Here is a 21039-nt window from a genome sequence, read left to right as displayed (position 1 = left end):
GTTAGCCCTTGACTACAATCTCACCTGATGGTAAGTGATGATGCAGTCCAAGATGGAAGCGGGCTAACTTGTTAGGAAATCCACACCCCTTTCGGTTTCTACACGGCATCGTAGCGGAACGCTAAATCGCTTGGCGGTACGTCTTTGCCGGTAGGGTGGTAACTAGCCACGGCCGAAGCCTCCCACCAGCCAGACCTGGACAAATTAAGAAAATCTGAATCTGCCCAGCCGGGGATCGAACCCAGGACCTCCGTTTTGTAAATCCACCGCGCATACCACTGCGCCACGGAGGCCGTCAAATGGCGGTGTTATTGTCATTTGTGTAAGGCACAGTCAATTCAGTTTAGATTTTATGAAAAGGACTCTTCAGACATGAACCGCACAGACAAATATATTATAATTTCTATAACGAACATACAGACAGACAGACAAAAATTTTACTGATTGCATTTTTAGCATCAGTATCGATCACTAATCACCCACTGATAGTTATTTTGAAAATGTTTCATGTACAGAATTGACCTCTTTACAGATTTATTATATGTAGGTATTAGGTATTATATGTAGATTTTTATTTAAAAAACTATAATAATAATAATATAATAATAATAATAATCGTTTATTCTCTATAAAACCGTAACATAATAGGTAAAAATAGCTTAACACTATAATTAATGGATGAGTAACAGGTATCTAAACTAAGAAAGAACTTGTATTATAGATACCTGTGCTCTTCCCTGCTTAGATGTAACAATCTTATGTCACGTACAAAACATAGCAGCGTGTGTATGCGTGTGTGTGTGTGTGTGTGTGTGTGTGTGTGTGTGTGTGTGTGTGTGTGTGTGTGTGTGTGTGGGTGTGTGTGTGTGGGTGTGTGTGTGTGTGCGTGTGTCTGCTTGTATGCTATAAATAAGAAGAAATAAATATGTATATATATATATATGTTAGATAATGAAAAATAAGTATTATTTCAGAATTGACAGCAGATTTTCAGTAGTAACATAGTCTAATTGTTGGAGCCAGTCATGAACTCTTCTTTTACACTGAAAAGAAGATAGTGAGTGAATTGAAAGAACTGCGTCAGCCTTATTATATATAAAACTTCCAAGAAAAGGGAAAAAATTATGGGAAAAAGATGTGTAGAATCTAGACGATTTGCAAATTCTGTTTTTGTTGCGTTTATTCTTTAATTTATTTATCAGAGCTTGGTCTACTGACTTATGCTGTTTCAAAATTATTTTGAGAACAAAAAGCTGTCGTACTGTGAGTACTCCACATTCTTTATACAGTGAGGTTGTTGGGTATCTGTAAGGAAGAAAATTACTAACTTTAAGAACAGCTCTCTGAGCACGCTCTAAGTTAAGAAGACGTGTCTTATTTACACCTCCCCATGAATCAATGCAATAAGTTAAAAGGGGTTCGCATAAAGTGAAGTACAACATTTTTAAAATCTTTTTGTCAGCTATGTGTCGTATATTTTTGAAGATGGCGATGAGCTTGCGGATTCTGCTTGTTAGATTGGATATATGAATATTAAAGGAAAGTTGGTTGTCAATGACTATTCCTAAGTATTTGATATGGTCTGATCTTTCCAAGAAGGAACATTTACACGTACTATTATTAATTGAATTAAGACATAGATTATTGTGGGCACGTATATTGAATTTTTCCATCGGTGGTTGTGAGGAATGTAGTAAGGTAAAAGAAAGATATTTTGTTTTCTCGGCATTACAACTTAAAAGATTAGTTCTTAACCAGGAAAGTACCAAGTTAAAGCCTTGCTGCGCATTATAGAAAACACTTTCCCAGCTTTGTCCCCAAAAAATAAGAGTAGTGTCATCAGCGAAAGTAATAATTCTACCATTTATTAAATTAAGGTTGCAAAGTTGATTTATATAGATAAGGAATAATGTTGGGCCAAGAATGCTTCCCTGTGGGACCCCATGAACTACTGGTAGTGATGTACTGATTTGATCTCCAATTCTAACGCACTGTGTTCTATTACTTAGGTAATCCTGAAACAGACGGAGTTGTAAACCACGAATCCCTATTTGTTCCATTTTATTCAAAAGTAGAGAAGTAGACACTGTATCAAAAGCCTTTTCGAGGTCCAAGAATATAGCAATACACTTCATTCCATGGTCTAGTTTACTGGCTATACAATTGGTAAGATCAGATACAGCATCTGAGGTGGACTTTGCTTTACGAAAGCCATATTGATTAGGCGACAGTAAATTATTTAATTCCAAATAGTTTATCAATCTATCGTTGATTAGTCGCTCAAGAATTTTAGAGAATGCTGGTAAGATAGATATTGGCCTATAATTACTAATTACTTTTCTGTCACCCTTTTTATAGACTGGGGTTACAACAGATTTTTTAAAGGAAAGTGGGAATTGGCCATGCAAAAAAGCCAAGTTACAAATATGGCACAGTAAAGCAGAAAACAGTTCTTTGTTCTGTTTTAGTAAAATAGTCGATATGTTATCTAAGCCCGCGGAACTAGAATTTTTAAGGGAATTTATAACTTTTATAATTTCACTAATATCTGTTTCGAGTAACACAAATGAAGTTAAGGGCGAAACTGTACACAATTTAGTAGGACTTCCGTAAGGGGATTGGATTTTTTCTACAATATTTTTACCCATGTTAATGAAGAACTCATTGATTTCCGCAACAGCTTGGTTAGGACATCCGGAAATTGTTAGAAGATCACGGGCATCTAGATTTTTAGATTTAAGATTGGTAATAAATAATAATAAATTTAAAAAACTATGGATTATTTCAAAATTATTCAAATTAATTTTAGATAATTAGGTGGTGTATCTACCATATGCGTTTTATCCATTAATTACGGGACTCGCTATATATAGTAATTAAAACGGATTTCAATTAAATAACAATTAACTTAATTAATTGATCAATAAGCAACAAATTAAGAACGCAGAATGCGTACGGTTGCGACTGCAATCCCTGACATCTTATGAGAATCGACTACTTGAGAGTAACCACCTTCGTGACATATCTTAGGATAGTTCCTGATTTGTTCCTTTATCTATTAAATTCTATAACATATTTCTTTATAGCTACTTAATGTGCTTAGCTTACGTGCTGTCACTGTTCTGTGGTTTAAAGCTTAAGCAGTAATGCTATGTACCGCTCTTATTAACATGGTAGCCTCATGGAAGGTAGTAGTAGTTAAAGGCATATGCAGGACTTCGTGGGATGCTGGGTGAGTTGCGATAGTTTACGTAATGTTCCCGTGGCTCAGTCATCAGGCGACGAGTCTGAACACCGTGGGGTTTTAGTCGGTTGAAGTCCGACTTAACCTTGTTGCCTCCCCGTGGCGAGAAGGTATGAGGATTTCCCCACGTTAAAAAAAGGACTTCTTGGGATGCTCTGCGAAGTTTCGCACTGTTTACAAGCGAAACTTCGCAGAGCATCCCAAGAAGTCCTTTTTCAAGAAGACAAGAAGTCATCTTGTCTGTTGTGTGGGTGGGACAAAAGTTGTGAATCATAACCTTTGTTCGACATTTCTGAGTCCGCTAAAATTACCTAATATATGGTATCCATTCATAAAGTATCTACGTTCTTATGACAGCCAGCTGAAATGGAACTACGATGGAATGCTTCATTGATGAGAAATCGTTTCGAAATTCAAAACATAAGGCAATAATGACCTCAACACTATATTAAAATGATGTCCCGAATATAGGTCTTCTTATGTTGGCAACTGCAGCCTCGGGTATCATTTTTGTGAGTGGCTATAACCGGTGACAACTGCTTCTGGCCAGTGTAAGCCGACCTCTGAAGCGTCAATATACTGTTTGCCCAACAACCTTTTTTGGTACAACACTACCCTACATGGATCTACAAATTGGTTGCCAGAGAAACATTAACATATCTGTGTTATAAAGATGAAATCCACAATTGGGAAACTATACAAATATTTTCAAATAGGTTACATACTTGCTTAGCCATAATGATCAATTTGAACCTATTTAGTAAAGCGAAGTATAGCTGCGTCATCGACCATCGTAGGTAGTTAAATATTTTTTAAAGTACACATACCGGATTTACGTTGTACGACTTACATAGAAATAAATTCACGTTTTACTATTAATTTCTTACCTTAGGATGTTGCACGACACCATTATTTTTTTTTTAATTTAGATGACACCGAGAAGTAACAGCATCCGTGGTGCAGTGGTATCCGCGGTGCATTTACAAAACCGAGGTACTGCGTTCGATCCCCGGCTGGGTCGATTGATTCCTTAATTTCATCCTACTCCTAACAAGTTAGCCCGATTCCATCTAAGACAGCATCATTACCCATCAACCCATATTCGGCTCACTCACACACGGCTCGAGTCTGGATTGGCAGACCTCACAAACGCAGAGAATTAAGAAAATTTCATCAGGTTTCCTCATGAGGTTTTCCTTCAGCGTTAGATACACATGATATTTAATTTCTTAAAAATGCACACAACTGAAAAGTTGGAGGTGAATGCCCCGGACCGGTTACGAACCCACACCTTCCAGAATCGGAGGTAGAGGTCATATCCACTGGGCTATCATCACGGCTCTTTTTCAACGGCAAGTAACATGATTGAAATATTTTCCTGTTCAACTAATATAAGAATCTTGTACAATGACAAGATGACAAGACAGTAAAATAATGGGTGAGGCCTTAGGAGTTTTCAATTTTCATTTAAATCTGAAATTAACCAGGGAGAAGTAAAGAGAGCATGTAATTTTCGACTTGCCTACAACCACAGCAATATCAAGGCTCGGCGCATTCAGGCGCAATGTCGTTCCTTTTAATAGATGCAAAAATTCACTGCCTACTAAAAGGTCTGGGTATGAACTTGAATGGGAGGATTTTTAATTAGTCTTACAATTTCTGCATAATATGACAGCCGCGTGGCGCAGTGGGCAGTGACCCTGCTTTCTGCATCCACGGCCGTGGGTTCGATTCCCACAACTGGAAAATATTTGTGTGATGAGCATGGGTGTTTTTCAGTGTCTGTGTGTATTTATTCATTATATAAGTATTTATATGTAGTATATAAATGTATATTAATATTATAATATCAACTATCTTAGCACCCATAACACAAGCTACTCTGTATGCTTACTTTGGGGCTAGATAGTGATGTGTATTGTTTAAGTATATTTATTTATTTATTTATATAATGCGTATTGCGTACCCTAGTTAAACCCCTTGTGTACACCAACAGCCACCAGTGGCTGCTGCGCTACATTTACAGAAGCGACAATAGACCACATTCAATTATTATATCAGCCAATGGTCATTCACTGCAGAATATAGGCCTTTTGTAGGGACTTCCAAACATCACGATCCTGAACCGCCTGCATCCAGAGAATCCTGGCGGCTCACTTGATTTCATCAGTCCACCTGGTAAGAGGGTTCGACTAACACTGCGCTTTCTAGTGCGGGGCCGCCATTCCAGCACTTTCGGACCCCAACGTCCATCGGCTCTTCTGCCCCACTCATTGCCACTGCAGCTTCGTGACTAGATGAGTTATGTCGGTGACTTTGGTTCTTCTGCGGATCTCCTCATTTCTGATTCGATCACGCAGAAATATACCGAGCATAGCTTCTTAGAGAGTTATGTGTGACTCTGAGCTTTCTTCTGAGGTACATATCAACACCAACACGCACTGTTCGAAGACTTTTGAACAGTGCAGGTTCAAAAATTACTTCAAGGAGAAAATGTTTGGTGACAACGTAGTCAACGATGTAGTTTGAGGCAGTAACGTCGGTGGCGATTGTCGGCGTCTTGAATGACACTCCCTGTAGCGACATAAGTCCGGAGGACGGCTCGTATTACTCAATATCGAATTAGATCTAGGTTATACCACATATTGCAAAGAATTTTACTTTATTGCTCCACTGTTTGCGTGGACAACTAAACTATGTAATAATTTAGAATTTAAGAATGTAATATGTGGCATTGCTTAAAAATAAAGATCTTTCTTTCTTTATAACTTGAGATCTCAGAATACAAATTTGAGATCATAATAATTTGTGATGTTAATTTTTATGGTAAAGTATAACTCAACACTGAACTCATTTAACTGCTCTTCAGCTGAGTAACGTCTTTTCATCATTATCAACCCATATTCAGCTAAGCTAAGCTCGAGTCTCTCAGAATGAGAGGGGTTAGGCCAATAGTCCATCACGCTGGCCCAATGCGGATTGGCAAAATTCACACGCGTAGAGAATTAGGAAAATTCTCAGGTCTCCTCACGATGTGATTCCTTCACTGTTTAAGACAATCAATCAATCAATCAATCAATTTATTTATTTGTAGATACATGCATTATAATATACAGGTGGTCGGTAGATGTAGATGGTAAATGTATCTTGCCAATTTGACACATGATATCTAATTTCTTAAAACGCACATAACAGAAAATTTGGAGATGCATGCCCCGAACCGGATTCGAACCTATGCCACGCACTCGAAGAGGTTATATCCACTGGGCAATCACGTCTCCATTCTCGTCACGTCAATAATTATCGTTTCTACATAAATTAGATACTTAAACCTTCCTAAACATCAATTTAGCGATTAATGAAAACAGACAGGCAAACAAACGTGACAAAAAACTTCGTTTTATAAATTGAAGGCAGAGGTCATATCCGCTGGGCTATCATGGCTCACCCAGCCATGGTCCTTTGAAAAAGGGATGATGACAGTTTTTTAAATTGTATATAAATTAAGATTATGCTAATAGTAAAGCAATTTTGTAAAAGTAACAGGGTATCTGCGATCATTACTTTCGGAGCTACAGGGATTTAAAGGGTCAGATTTGCGGCGCTGCCGCGGATCCCTGAAAAACGCCCCATACAAAATGGAACGAACTTATGACGTCGTAGGCAATTAATGATTGTTAGATTTGTATGGGCGTTTAAACAAAATTACTAATATCTTTGTAATTTCTGCATTTATGTTTATAGTTCATGTATTAAAAAATGTCACATTTAATGTAAGGAAGCTAAAACTGTATGAATTTTCATCTCATTACGATAAAATATTTTTAATAGATTTTGAAATTTTATAATCTTATTTATTTTGCAAATATCCAGTCAATCTTTGCTTTTTATGTATAAATTAGTTAACATTGACCTCATTTACCCGAATGTATCATAAAAATCAATATATTCAAACATAGTCATCATCCCCATATATTTCGATTTTATACCGGTAGGTGCTGGATAATTTTCCAGCTAATTTAGGTAACGGTTATTAATATTGTCTAGATGACGGCGGTTAGCCTGACTTCATCATCGCGGCATCTGCGAAATGATCTTGCAGCAATTTGATAGTCATACGTCTCAATTAATTCGTTTAATTATAATAAAAAGCAATTTAAATATTAAAAATTTAAAAATCCTCCTACGCAAATAATACTTATAGCTTATTATATCTACTGTGCTTATAGTTTATGAATAACCCTATTAAAATGTTTGGTTTGGATGGGTTGAATACTGCTGGCTTATTCACTACTAGTTGACGCCGCGCGGTTTCACCCGCGTGGTTCCCGTTCTCGTAAGAATATGGAGATAATATATAGCCTACAGCCTTCCTCGATAAATGGGCTATCTAACACTGAAAGAATTTTTCAAATCGGACCAGTAGTTCTTGAGATTAGCGCGTTCAATCAGCAAACAAACTCTTCAGCTTTATAATATTAGTATAGATTTTGGTCTTTATTATCAACCTATTAAAATAAATATCAATTGACAAAATGTCATTTACGTACTGTGTGATATCCACCAGTAAGCACCGGATGATATTTTTACATAGAATCTCAATTTTGTGTATGTCAACTAGCATACGTCAAAGATAGTGAATAGGCCAGCTGATTGCAGAATCAGGATGAAGTTATCAATAAATTGTCATTTGACGATTATAATGGCACGCGCGAAGCATTTATTAATGGTCTAAGACTTAATCCAGTAATCACACTCAAATAAATCAGAATGCCTTACATCTTTTTGGAAAAGCGTTTATACTTTTTAACTGTTAAACCGATATTAACCAAACAAGAACCAAAAACTGGCTATCACATGAAAACTGTACTAATCTTCATCAGGTAGGTATTTTCCGAAATGTTGCACTTAGTCGCTTTTTTAAAGGACAAAGTCAGAAAGAGGAAAAAAAACACTTTTTTAAATCAAGAGAGTCACGTTTCTCTAAATAAACAGTATAAACTTAATCTCAGAATACGGAAAATCAGTATTCTGTGAACTTAATTTAGCTCGTCTCAGTTCAACTGTTACAAGAACCCGTGAATAAGCTATTTGATCATTTGACCTTCCATATGATATAGCACTAATATTCAATTGAATGTTACATATAATGACTCCGATCCCATGAGTCATTACATACCCTGTAAGCTCTCATCGATTCACAGTAGATAATGTAGAATGTAGATTGTATACGTAGGTATAATAGTTCCGAATCATTCAGAGATTTTGTTTACGTTATCGTGTTAACTGGTTCTAGGAACATTTTAACATCTTTAATTGTCCTGGATAGCGACATAAATCAAAGTATATTGTCAATAATGTATGTTGTCAATTTATATTCCCTGTTCCACAGAATAAAGAATGATCCAAAATGAGTCTCCACAAGCAGCGTGGTGAAGCCAGTGAAACCCATAAAAAAACAAACGTCACGCGTCTCCTTGACATCCGCGTATTTTTCATAATTTGTATTTCAAAATTAACACTAACAACAATTAATTATAAATTAATATATGTAATTATCTTATTTCTTTAGTTTTTGTGGACTGTTTTAAAATACTTATTTAAAAACATAAGACGTAATTTTTTTTTCATAATATTGAAAATAAGGGATGCGACGCTTCGTGTGGTACTGACTCGAGAACGTATTAGTTTTTAAACTATGTATTTGGAACGGCTACGACACCGTCGTGTTCCGTGCGCTGTATCTGCCTATTACTCTTTAATCTGTGTCCCTGACGCAAAGAGAGGTGGAGGTTTAACTCGGTCCTATTAAGTTTGTGCCTTTGTGAAGTGTTGATTTCCTGGGACAATTAATTTGGGGAGGGGTAGGTGTAGGAGTAGGTAGGTGTAGGAGTAGGGTAGGGGTAGGGTTGGGAAGGGATAGGGTAGGGTTGGGTAGGGTTAGATGTGTAGGTGTAGGGACGAATTGATTATGAAAAACAGTTAAAACTTACGTAATATTAGGTCGGAGTATGCCCGACTTGTTTTGACACGGGGCCCTTAGTCATGAGCTGGTTCTTGTAACGCGGCATGATTCAAAATGCGCGCTGCTCGCATCGCGCGCTCGGAGAGGTGTTGAGTGGTGGGGAGTGAAGGTTCCGTTACACTCTCCGACGGTTCATTAATGTCATCTTCATTAGAATCGTCTTCCTGTAAGCAAACCGAACTAATGCTATCTTGTTCCAAGTTTGTTATATGTGAGAATAAAAGAAATAGCGGTTTCCACGCTGTCGGCAGCAACTATCCATGATCCCGATTAAATTTCGGGTGACGACTAATTTCTATTGCTTCTCGTGTCTTACGAGGTACTAGAAACTTTTCCCTTGACAGTTCACAAAAGCTTGACCGGGTCAGTTATACCAGTTATATTTATTATACAGTTCATGACATTCTTAACCCGCCTAACGGTTTTGCATATAAATCATTCGAACCACCGTTTATTCGCGGTATACCAGTACGTTATATCGAGTTGTCCGAATGTTTTATGAGCGATTCACTTCTCCTTGCTCCAATGTAAATAATATTCACAACTGAAAATAAACGGTCCGTCATGAAAGTTCGACAAACGGCCAGCGTCGCTGAAACTGGAAGAAATCCCGTCTTAACTAGAACGAATAATTGGAGTAATTAAAAATTTATTGGTTGTATGATGCTAAGGGCGCGTTTCGTTTATAAGCGACGAACGCGAAGGCTTCGCGATTAAGACACGAACGCGGGCGGCGGTGACACGCGTCCGAGAATCCTGTGCGAATTCGCGAGCGAACTCGTAAAAAATAATAAACTATTGATAAAAAAGTGCAAAAAAATAATAATAAAATCAATTAAATAATACACATTATTAACAATATTAATAATAGTACTGTGACTAAATAAAAAAGGATATTCAAAATTTGGTGACATTAAAAAAGAGTTTTCGGTGTAATTTGTGATAATATTATTTATCTAAGTTAGTTTATGTGAGGATGTAATACAAGTATATCTACAATATAAAGACAGGTGAGTTGAAATTTTTATCTTTTGTTTAACGACACAATTATCTACCTTCAGTTAGTTCAGTAGAATATGAGGTTTATTAGTCTGTGTGTGTTATTTGTAATCAAAGGTAATTTAAGTGGGTACAGATAAGTATTTAGTTTAATCTCATTGTCATACCTAAAGGTGAATAATTTCACAGACACTTCGTTCAGGTCTTAAGCAACAGGTTTTGTTCATATGAGTCTAACGCGGTTCAACAGGTTTGGGAGCTTAAACAGCATAAGGATAAATAATGATACGTATCACAGAAAAAAATATTAATAAAATAAAATCAATTAAATAATATATAAAACACAGAATACACATTTGGCACATTTTTATACATATTAATATATATTAATTATTAATTTAAAATACGAACACGCATTTAATAAACTTCATTAACTAAATAACTAAATATAAAATAAAGGAGTAAAACTAATGCTCATTTTGTTATTTGTTAATTTATTAAATCATAATAAATACATTACCTGCCTGATAAATAACCATACACATCACGTAAATGGTTGATTAACTTTACTTAATTTTTGAATAATTTAATAGGCGTCTTCTAGCGTTCTACCATAGTCCATAGCCAGCATTATCCGATGTACCTATAACATAAATCATTGTATATTATTAGATTAACTATTTTTCGCACAATTTTACGCGAATCATAAATATGTTAGAAGATTGGACGCTTCTTTATAATAATACAAGAATAATACAAATTACAGGAAAAATGCAGGCAGTGCACCCGGATAACATTTTCCTATTATTGGTCTTGACTTACATTAAATGTCTTTAATTTTTGTAAAATATGGCACCTCCAACCTTCAGTAAGTATATAAATCATCTTTCTAAGCATCCAATATTTTTGTTGATCGCAGATGATTTTAATTACTTCCGATTAAAGATAGTTCGATACATTACAACTTTACAAAGTAGTACTACAAAAAGACTTAGCAGTATGTACGTAAATACACTACTTAAAATAAAAAAATAAATAAATAAAAATAGATTATTTCGTTAACATCAATCAGTAACAAATATTAAACGCTAGAGTCTTCTTTTAAAAGTTGTACACTTCACAGAAGGCTCCTTACTTTTTTCCTCTACTCATTACGGACCTCTACTTCGAAAAGGAACTACTTCCATTTTTACCCGACTACGGCGCAGTCAAAAGGAAGGGTAATGATAATGGTGTACAATTTGTACTAATAGTTTTCGTTTCTGTCTGCTGGGTACTTAATGTTTTTATTACCAAAAAATGAATAAATACTCCCAACTTTTTGTCTATTTTATTTTTAAATTAATGCCTGCCGTAGATATTTATGACTTCAATAAATTCGTCGGGTATTTTCCAAAGCGGTTTTTAAAGGAAATAGCGATTGGGAGAAAAATGTTTACTAACAATTCGTACCCTGGCAACCTATGATTAGTAATTTATCAACAAACTTCAACTTCAGTCAACGTTTCTCATTTTATTTAAAATGAGAGTAAAAATATTATGAAACAGTTTTATTTATTTACGAGTATTAATTCTACTTTTGTTAAGATAAGAAATTTTTGATCATTAATGTACTCGTAATAACATATCATCATATTATCAGCCTTAATATAAGAAAATTTGACGGCATCCGTGGCGCAGTGGGATGCGCGGTGGATTTACAAGACGGAGGTCCTGGGTTCAATCCTCGGCTGGGCCGATTGAGGTTTTCTTAATTGGTCCAGGTCCGACTGGTGGACTGGTGGACCTACCGGCAAAGGCGTACCGCTAAGCTATCTAGCGTTCCGGTACGATGTCGTGTAGAGACCGACAGGGTCCTCCTAACAAGTTAGCCAGCTTCCATATCAGATTGTAATATCACTTACCATCAGGCGAGATTGTAGTCAAGGGCTAACTTGTAAAGAATAGAAAAAAAACTTTTATACACCAAAGTCTTGAGCCGCCTGCAGATCCCTGTTACCCGCCTAATGTCATTGGACGACCAACGCTGCGTTTTCCGGTGTGGGGTCATCATTCACCTTCAGTTGGGACCCCACTGTGCATTAGCACTTCGAAGTATGCAACCCGCCAATTTCCAATATCTGTGAAACTTTATGAGGTCTAATAGTTCGTGACCAAGGCTCAGAATCAGTTTCAATACCCGCGCTTCGCTCCTAATTCAATCTTAGAAAAAAAAAAATACCCAAATACATAAAACGCGCAGCCTCTGGCTGGGCTCTCAATTATACGCTGGCCTCCGGCTGGGGGTTTGTGATAACTGATAAGGCCTCCGAACGTGGCTTCGGCTGGGCACTCTACTCAAGCACATAAAACGCGCGGCCTCCGGCCGCACACTCAATTATACGCTGGCCTCCGGCTGGGGGTTTGTGATAACTGATAAGGCCTCCGAACGTGGCTTCGGCTGGGCACTCTACTCAAGCACATAAAACGCGCGGCCTCCGGCCGCGCACTCAATTATACGCTGGCCTTCGGCCAGGGGTTTGTGATAAGACCTCCGAACGTGGCTTCGGCTGGGCACTCTACTCAAGCACATGAAATTTGCCAAGCAAATACGCGCAGCCTTCGGCCACGCGCTCAGTGTTACACTGGCCTGGCATAAAACATGCGAAAATATAAATAGAAGGGGCGAAGGGGTTGAAATTGTACATCGATTTTCACGCGGACGAAGCCGCGGGCATCTGCTAGTAGTTAATAAAATAAGTTGGCTTAAGTAGGTATTTTTTTTAACTCTTTACAAGAATGTCAATCTCATTGAAATGAACCATGTAACTACGCATGAGATAATATAGTGCACAAGTGTGTGCGCAAGCACAGGTGCACTCTATTCCCTCACTCTCATAGATGGGACGGCAGACCGACACGACCGATGAAAGATCAGGCGCAGGAGCGACGACTTTACGTGCTCTCCGAGGCACGGGGGTGTATTAAAACCGCCAACTTCCCAACTCGAGGCTGCTGTTAAGATTTTTCTTGTAAGAAAAATCCCAACAACGGGTTCTTTTTGGTGAACCTGAACCTTGTTCGTAGCTGAACCAGCTAATTACGAGACCAATGATCACCTTATCCTAAGTAGGCTTATGTACCTACCTCAGACTAATTATAGAAGGACCTGTATCGCACTCATAGTTACAAACAAAATTGTCTGTCATTTTCTGAGGAAAACGAACTTAGATTTTGTATATATCTTATACTAAACTAGAAATTTTTGCCCGTTTTTTACACAATTCAATTACACAAAAACGTAATTTTACGGAGCTCTTTAACAGACGAACACGATTTTAACTATTTAACATCGATTCTATAGATACAGTTTTTATAATCGCATTAGATCGTTGGTCATATTTTTTGAAAAGAAAAGTAACGTCTAGCGAGGCAGGTCCTATACAATAATTGGTCTGAGGTACCTACTTATCACAGATAAGCACACTCCAAGCCGTATCATATCGTATTGTAATTATATTTATTATCTGCCTAGGATAAAGTAATCACGAGGAAAATTGTAGGTCTGGCTGAGTGCAGCGGCGTAGCTAGGTATGCCAATGAGTGCAAAGAATTGGCTATAACTAAATCAACGATATGTAGTCTAATTTATTTGCCTGCAAGTATATATACTACGAGTATTTACTTTACACTTCTACACTAATAAAATAGGGAAGATTTTTTCGTTTGTTCGTACCGAATGTTCGTTCGTTTCAAAAAATTCTTAACACCAATGGAAAGTGGCAATACTTGGAGAAGAACAAAAATTAAAATGCTTTTATAGACTGGACAAGCATATCGGCCACCTCATTATGTACGTACTAATGTAATGTAATGGGGTTAAAAAGGGGATGAAAGTTTACACCAAGACGCGGATGAAGTCGCGCACTTTAGGACCTTTATAGATAACTTTAATTACAAATCGTTATTTCGTCCATTACTATTCATAGTTACATTAAAGTGATGAACTGACTATACTATAATATTTTTCATTTACTGTTTTTTTTTTATATACAACTTAATTAAGATTGATTACTTAATGAGTGCTACAATGATCTATGAAGATAAGACATTATATTTTACCTTTTCTTGGAGTCATGAATAATATATTAGCAACGATTAAATAAGACAAAAAAAGTCTGGCAGGTTTATGTAGCTACGAGTACAGTAAATAGAGAGATCCGTACGTCTAGCAATCTAGACCTTAGTATGACCTTAATATATGACTCTGCCAGAACTTCTGCACTGGTGCCTATTCGTAACGAACAATCACAAACAAACAAAAAATAAATCAGATAAATTTGGCTGAAAATTAGAATGAGACATACCATATGCCTGTACTTGTTCAGGGTATAATCCCGTATACTTTTATCCCTGAAATACGTGGCGAAAAGTTCGTCGACGAGTGTATTTTAAAGTTACAGCGCAGTGACATCGTGCGTTTCCATGGCGGGTTCGTTGTTAGTGACATTTTAATTTTGACACCAAACATAAAGTTCAAATTCGATTAAGTTGTGTTGTTGGCGAAAAGTTCGTCGACTGTATGAAATAGTAGAACAAGGGTCAACATTGTCGACCTGACGCAAGTTCAACATTTTTTATAGTTCCAAAAAAATATAGAACGCCGCTAAAGATCGGTTTTACTTCAAAGAATCTCCATATGATATCAGTTTAAACGAAGGTGTGGCTACCACAGGATCTTAATTGACAATCTACATACCTACTAGTGTTAATCGGCAATGAAATAATAATTACTTTAATTAATTACGTAACCTGTACCTACCTACTTTATTTATCCTATTTACCATTTAACGTTTTGTAGCTACATTTACTTATTAAGTTTTTACCATCTTATCTTAATATACGAAAGATGAAATTTGCCAGGGAGGTAGCTTTTAGTTAGTAGGTATCGGTTAAGAACGGATTTTGAGATAGGGCCGGATTAAAGAGGCGGGCGGGCGTCCGCTAGGTAATTAGGTATTAGAGATACGAGTTTTACTTATTTAGTTATAATTAAGTTTTTACAATTTTATCTTAATATACGAAAGATGAAATTTGCCAGGGAGGTAGTTTTTAGTTAGTAGGTATCGACTAAGAACAGATTTTGAGATAGGGCCGGATTAAAGAGGCGGGCGGGCTCCGCTAGGTAATTAGGTATTATATTGGTAGGTAATCTACATAGGAATATATTTCGTAGAGAGTTCACGCATATTTTGTTTATAGTGCATATTTTGCTAGATATATTTTTTTATTATTTTGCTTTTTTTCGTATAAACATTTTAGTAACTAGATCGTTAGAGCCGACGCCTTGATAAAATCCCAAAGCAATGAAATAAGAGATGGGAATCGAACTCAGAACCTAATGATGGTCTTTATTTGTGCAACCAATACTCTTATAATCTTCTGTCTCTAATCTTCCTACAACTAACACCAAGGATGTTGCCTTGACCTTGCGGAGAAATAAAACCATAACAGTAGCGGATACATGGAAACAAAACAAGTTACTAAAGGTCAACGATATTACGACCAGGAAAATATTTACCCAAAATTGAAAGGTAACAACCACAAAACTGGCATTTTTACTACCACACAACAGGAAAGGAAACCTGCTTAAGACAACAAAATAAATAGGTTTTTTTTTTAATTCTTTACATCACTTGTATGAGTATCTCACCTGTTAAGTGATGATACAAGCGAAGATGGTTAACTTGTTTTGACGGCCTCCGTGGCGCAGTGGTATGCGCGGTGGATTTACAAAACAGAGGTCCTGGGTTCGATCCCCGGCTGGGCAGATTGAGATTTTCTTAATTTGTTCAGGTCTGGCTGGTGGGATCCTTCGGCCGTGGGTAGTTACCACCCTACCGGCAAAGACGTACCGCCAAGCGATTTAGCGTTCCGGTACGATGCCGTGTAGAAACCGAAAGGGGTGTGGATTTTCATCCTCCTCCTAACAAGTTAGTCCGCTTCCATCTTAGACTGCATCATCACTTATCATCAGGTGAGATTGTAGTCAAGGGCTAACTTGTAAAGAATAAAAAAAAAAAAAAAAGGAAGATGAAAATCCACACCCCTTTCGTTTTCTACACCGACATAGTAAAGTAACCCTAAATCGCTTGGCGGTACGTATTTGTCGGTAAGGTAGGATCTAGTCCGTAGCTAGTAATACCGCTTATGTCCTACCGGCAAAAACATACCGCCAAGCGATTTAGCGTTCCGGTACGATGTCGTGTAGAAACTGAAATGTGTGTGGAGTTTCACTATCTTCAACAAGGAACAAACAACAAGAAGATCTTAGATTGCATCATCTGCACTTACCATCAGGTGAGATTGTAGTCAAGGGCTAACTTGTAAAGATTAAAAATAAAGATTAAAAAGTATAAATCACATTTATACGAGTATATTGTTCAACTATTCTAGATTTTTTTTTATTTATTCTTTACAAGTTAGCCCTTGACTACAATCTCACCTAATGGTATGATGATGCAGTCTAAGATGGAAGCGGGCTAACTTGCTAATAGGAGGATGTAAATCTACACCCCTTTCGGTTTCTACACGACATCGTACCGAAACACTATATCGCTCGGCGGCACGTTTGTCGGTAGGGTGGTAACTAGCCACGGCCGAAGCCTCCCACCAGCTAGACCTGGACCAATTAAGAAAACCTCAATCGGCCCAGCTGGGGATAGTAGATCCGGCCGCAGCACTGCGTCACGGAGGCCGTCAAAAATAGATATAGTTAGATGCTCAGACTAAATACATAAGGACTAGTATCGCACCCAAATTCACGAACAAAATTTTCTGCCATTTTCTAAGGAAAACGAGCTTAGATTTCACACATATCTTATACTAAACTAGTAGTTTTTGTTAGTTTTTTACACCATTTAACTACACCAAAAGGTATTTTTACGGAGGTTTTTAACCGACGGACACGATTATAAACTATGAAACATCGATTCTATAGAGATAGTGTTTATAATCGCATAAGATCGTTGATCATATACTTTGACAGAAAAATAATGTCTTGCGAGGCAGGTCTTTATCTAATTAGTCTGAGGCTAGATGTAATATAGATGTAGCTATATGATAGTTCATGGAGGCCCCGCTAGCTACTTACTTGATTAAACTAGGCCGCACCCCGCTCGCCGCTCGTCATTACGTTACAGCCATCTTTGTTTTGAATTGACCAAGTTAATTGCTATTCACAAATAGGTGGGTCTAACACAGACGCCCCGCGGTTTCACTTGCGTAGTTCCCGGGGATAAATTATAACCTAGGCGTTACTCGGTGAAGATGTGCTTTCTAACAGTGACAGAATTTTTAAAATTAGATAAGTAGTTTTTCAGTTACACTGTAACCAACAAACAAAAAAACCGGTTATCTGTAAAGTCGGTATACTGACGATAGTTGAACGTGACAGCGTCATAAGAAAATACTGATGGAATGGTTGCATTTTTCAAAAGAAAATGTTCGTTTTTCTAAAATATTGTTTAATAATTGTCATAGACCAGATTATACTTTATTTGTTGTAAAAAACTTGGTAACCCTAGAGCGAGGGAACGACGCATGACGTCATCTTTTTTCGAGTGTGCAGCCGGCTACCTCGAATTATAAGACGTTGTCACGTCAAAAATCAAATCTTACCTCTATAATAGCTACCAGCGTATCAGCCGTATCAATAATACGGGGCCCCCGGTATGCAGGGACCCCTTAAGTATGAAATGTAATAATTAACAAGTGAGATTGTGTTTATTTTGTGAGAAATCTTTATCCCTTTCATTTATACTGGAGCGGTTAGCAAACTTAATCTAAAGTCTAAACCTTACCTCGAACTTTTTCACCACACAAACTAAACTTGGTAACTAAAGAAGTTTTTCGAGATTTGTCGCTCGTCTATTGGCCCTTCCAACTAATTTTTATACCCTCCAAAGTACGCTACGCCACTGGAGCTATTACTCTATCGTCGTTATCAAGCCATATAAGGCTCACTGCTGAGCTCAAGTCTCCTCTCAGAATGAGAGGGGTTAGGCCAATAGTCCACCACGCTGGCCTAATGCGGATTGGCAGACTTCACACACGCAGAGAATTAAGAAATTCTCTGGTGTGCAGGTTTCCTCACAATGTTTTTCCTTTACCGTTTGAGACACGTGATATTTAATTTCTTAAAATGCACACAACTGAAATGTTGGAGGTGCATGCCCCGGGCCGGATTCGAACCCACACCCTCCGGAATCGGAGGCAGAGGTCATATCCACTGGGCTATCACGGCTCTTATTACTACTATTATTCTATATCTCTAGACTCTATCTAATATTAGTATTACTCTATAACGCCTGCAGGGTAATTCACTGTTTTTGATATATTAGCTTGTTAACTTATACGAAATCGAGATTCTATGTAACAAATGTCATCCGGTGCCTACTGGTGGATATCATACAGTAGGTAGATGCCATTTCTCAATTGATTTGATCTTTATTATAATAGGTTGACAATAAAGACCAAAATAGTGAATAGGCTAGCTGGTCATAGGAATATTGTTAGAACCCAACCTCCTGAGGGAGTCGGAATATGAGGGATTCTTTTCCAATTAAATCCCTTCGATGCCGTTTGAGACTCGTTTTTATGAGACTCCTATTCCGATATCAGATTACCATATATGATCGCATGGCTCATACGAGTATACATAGATAGTGAACTCTGTTATTTTTTAGTAAGTTATTATATTTCAAATCGTTTGAACTTCGTTTAAAGGAAAGCCATGATTTACGAACCCCGTAAATAATATTTTTGTTTACTCTATGGACAGTGTTCGCAGAAATAGTTCAGTACTTGCTAACACAGTTAGAAACGAGAATTTGTTTAAATGTAAAATACATTTAACAGAAAACTGAAAGCCGTAAGTATATGTACGTAGATATCTAAATATTAAATACGGAAAACTATAGGGTATTGGTAGGGGTAGGGTGGGGTAGGGTATGTGTAGGGTAGGGATAGGGAAGAAGATTACGGATAGCTAGCTATAGCTATCCTCGATATCCTCGAGATAGCTATCCTCGATTATCAGTAACAGTTAAACTATCTTTACATAGTCAAACTATCTGTCAGAAGGTTATTGAAAAGTAATCAACTGTTTTACAACTGACAACCTTGAATAACATTGGTGTTCGGAAAAACAAATTATTTTCCGGAAAATTGCTTCCTTGTTCTTTATAAGCTAATTGATATAAACATTGAGTAAGTAGGATAATGCCGCGATTAGCTATATTTCCTTTCTATATCTACAATGAGAATGAGAGAGTAGAAACCGAATATATTTTGTACTTGATATCCAAATAATATATTATAGGTACTCGTATTTTGTAAAAAAAATCCTTAGGACTGCTCGATTAATTTCCATGCATTTTTCGTAGCTAGATTAACTGAATCTGAATCTGGAGCAACGTAATAGGATTTGTATTTTTTTTTATTCTTTACAAGTTAGCCCTTGACTACAAACTCACCTGATGGTAAGTTATAATGCAATCTAAAATGTAAGCGGGCTAAGTTGTTAGAAGGAGGATGAAAACCAACATCACTTTCGCTTTCTACACGACATTGTACCGAAACGTTAAATCACTTGGCGGTAGGTAGGTACGTCTTTGCCGGTAGGGTGGTAACTAGCCACGGTCGAAGCCTCTCACTAGCCAGACCAATTAAGATTACCTCAATCGGCCCAGCCGGAGATCGAACCCAGGACCTAAGTCTCATAAATCTCGGAGGCCGTCGAGTCATGAAACATCATGTCTCCAGTCGTCAGATATCTTCGTAGCAACCATAAAAGTTTGATCAATAACTACAACTTTGAACCACACGTTCTTAATTGATAAGTTAAGGGTTAAAACAACTAAGATGTTAAGCGGAAAATAATATATAAATAACATTCTTAACGCTTGAGATACATGCACATAATTAAATAACACTTAAATGGTATTAACAAAAAATCTGTACAAGGGTTTTTTCTTGTAATGTTTGCAAATGCTTTTTGCTAAATGCTTTAAAAGGTGAACAGTTTGAATAATCTAATGTGATATATAGGTACCTACATTTCAGATGCATTGCTAGTTCGAGTTTTGTTCGTATGTAACCGTATACATACTCAGTTGGTGTATATGAAAAGAAATTAATATATGTACAACCAAATCTGAAATCGACGAATGAAACAACAAAACTTTTTATTCCGTAAAAAAGAGCTCCGATTTTACAACATAACAAAATACATTAACATAATTTCTCTGACATGCTTTAAAAGGCCTCATTATTATTTAAAAAATAATGGTTTCTTGAAAAAATCGACAGAATACGAGTAAGTTGACAATTATCCAAAAATATGCTTATACTTTTTCAATTTAGTGAATCAGTTTCCATAGTGTTACATTTTCATTTTACGGTTAATGGTTTCGTTACAAATTAGAAGAAGCCAGTTGAGAATGAATCTATATTGAAAATTGTGTACGTTGTAAGGTTTTGTTTTAATTTTATGCTGTCTACCCAATGACTGTCTCTTTGATCAAAACACCGATACTACGTATTAAATAGTAACCTACTACGAGTAATTAAGAAATTCAAAATATTATTAAAAAATAATACATACTTACAATTAAATTAAAATAAACTAAAACTAAAAATTGACAAGTTTATTAAATTTAAAATAAATAAATAATTTATAAGAAATACCCGCTGTTCACCCATGGGCAAGGTACACTATACGCTGGCGCTA

At 36.9% G+C, this 21039-nt stretch overlaps 1 protein-coding gene across 2 annotated transcripts in view; it reads left to right on the top strand.

Moving 5' to 3' along the window:
- Window positions 1-9976: 9976 nt before the first annotated feature.
- The window catches only part of LOC112055321 (bumetanide-sensitive sodium-(potassium)-chloride cotransporter), a 62898-nt gene continuing 51835 nt past the window's right edge, over window positions 9977-21039 (top strand). The window contains exon 1 of one of the 2 annotated variants that reach the window (XM_052886568.1): window positions 9977-10279. The gene's annotated coding sequence lies outside the window, so the exon portion shown is untranslated. The remainder of the gene's footprint in view (window positions 10280-21039) is intronic. The other variant, XM_052886567.1, reaches the window with a different exon arrangement.

Source organism: Bicyclus anynana, chromosome 17 (assembly GCF_947172395.1).
Source record: "Bicyclus anynana chromosome 17, ilBicAnyn1.1, whole genome shotgun sequence".
In the NCBI taxonomy this organism is placed as follows: Eukaryota; Metazoa; Arthropoda; class Insecta; order Lepidoptera; family Nymphalidae; genus Bicyclus; species Bicyclus anynana.
The sequence above is the reverse complement of the archived record's forward strand: the minus strand, read 5'-3'. Positions and strand labels throughout refer to the sequence as shown.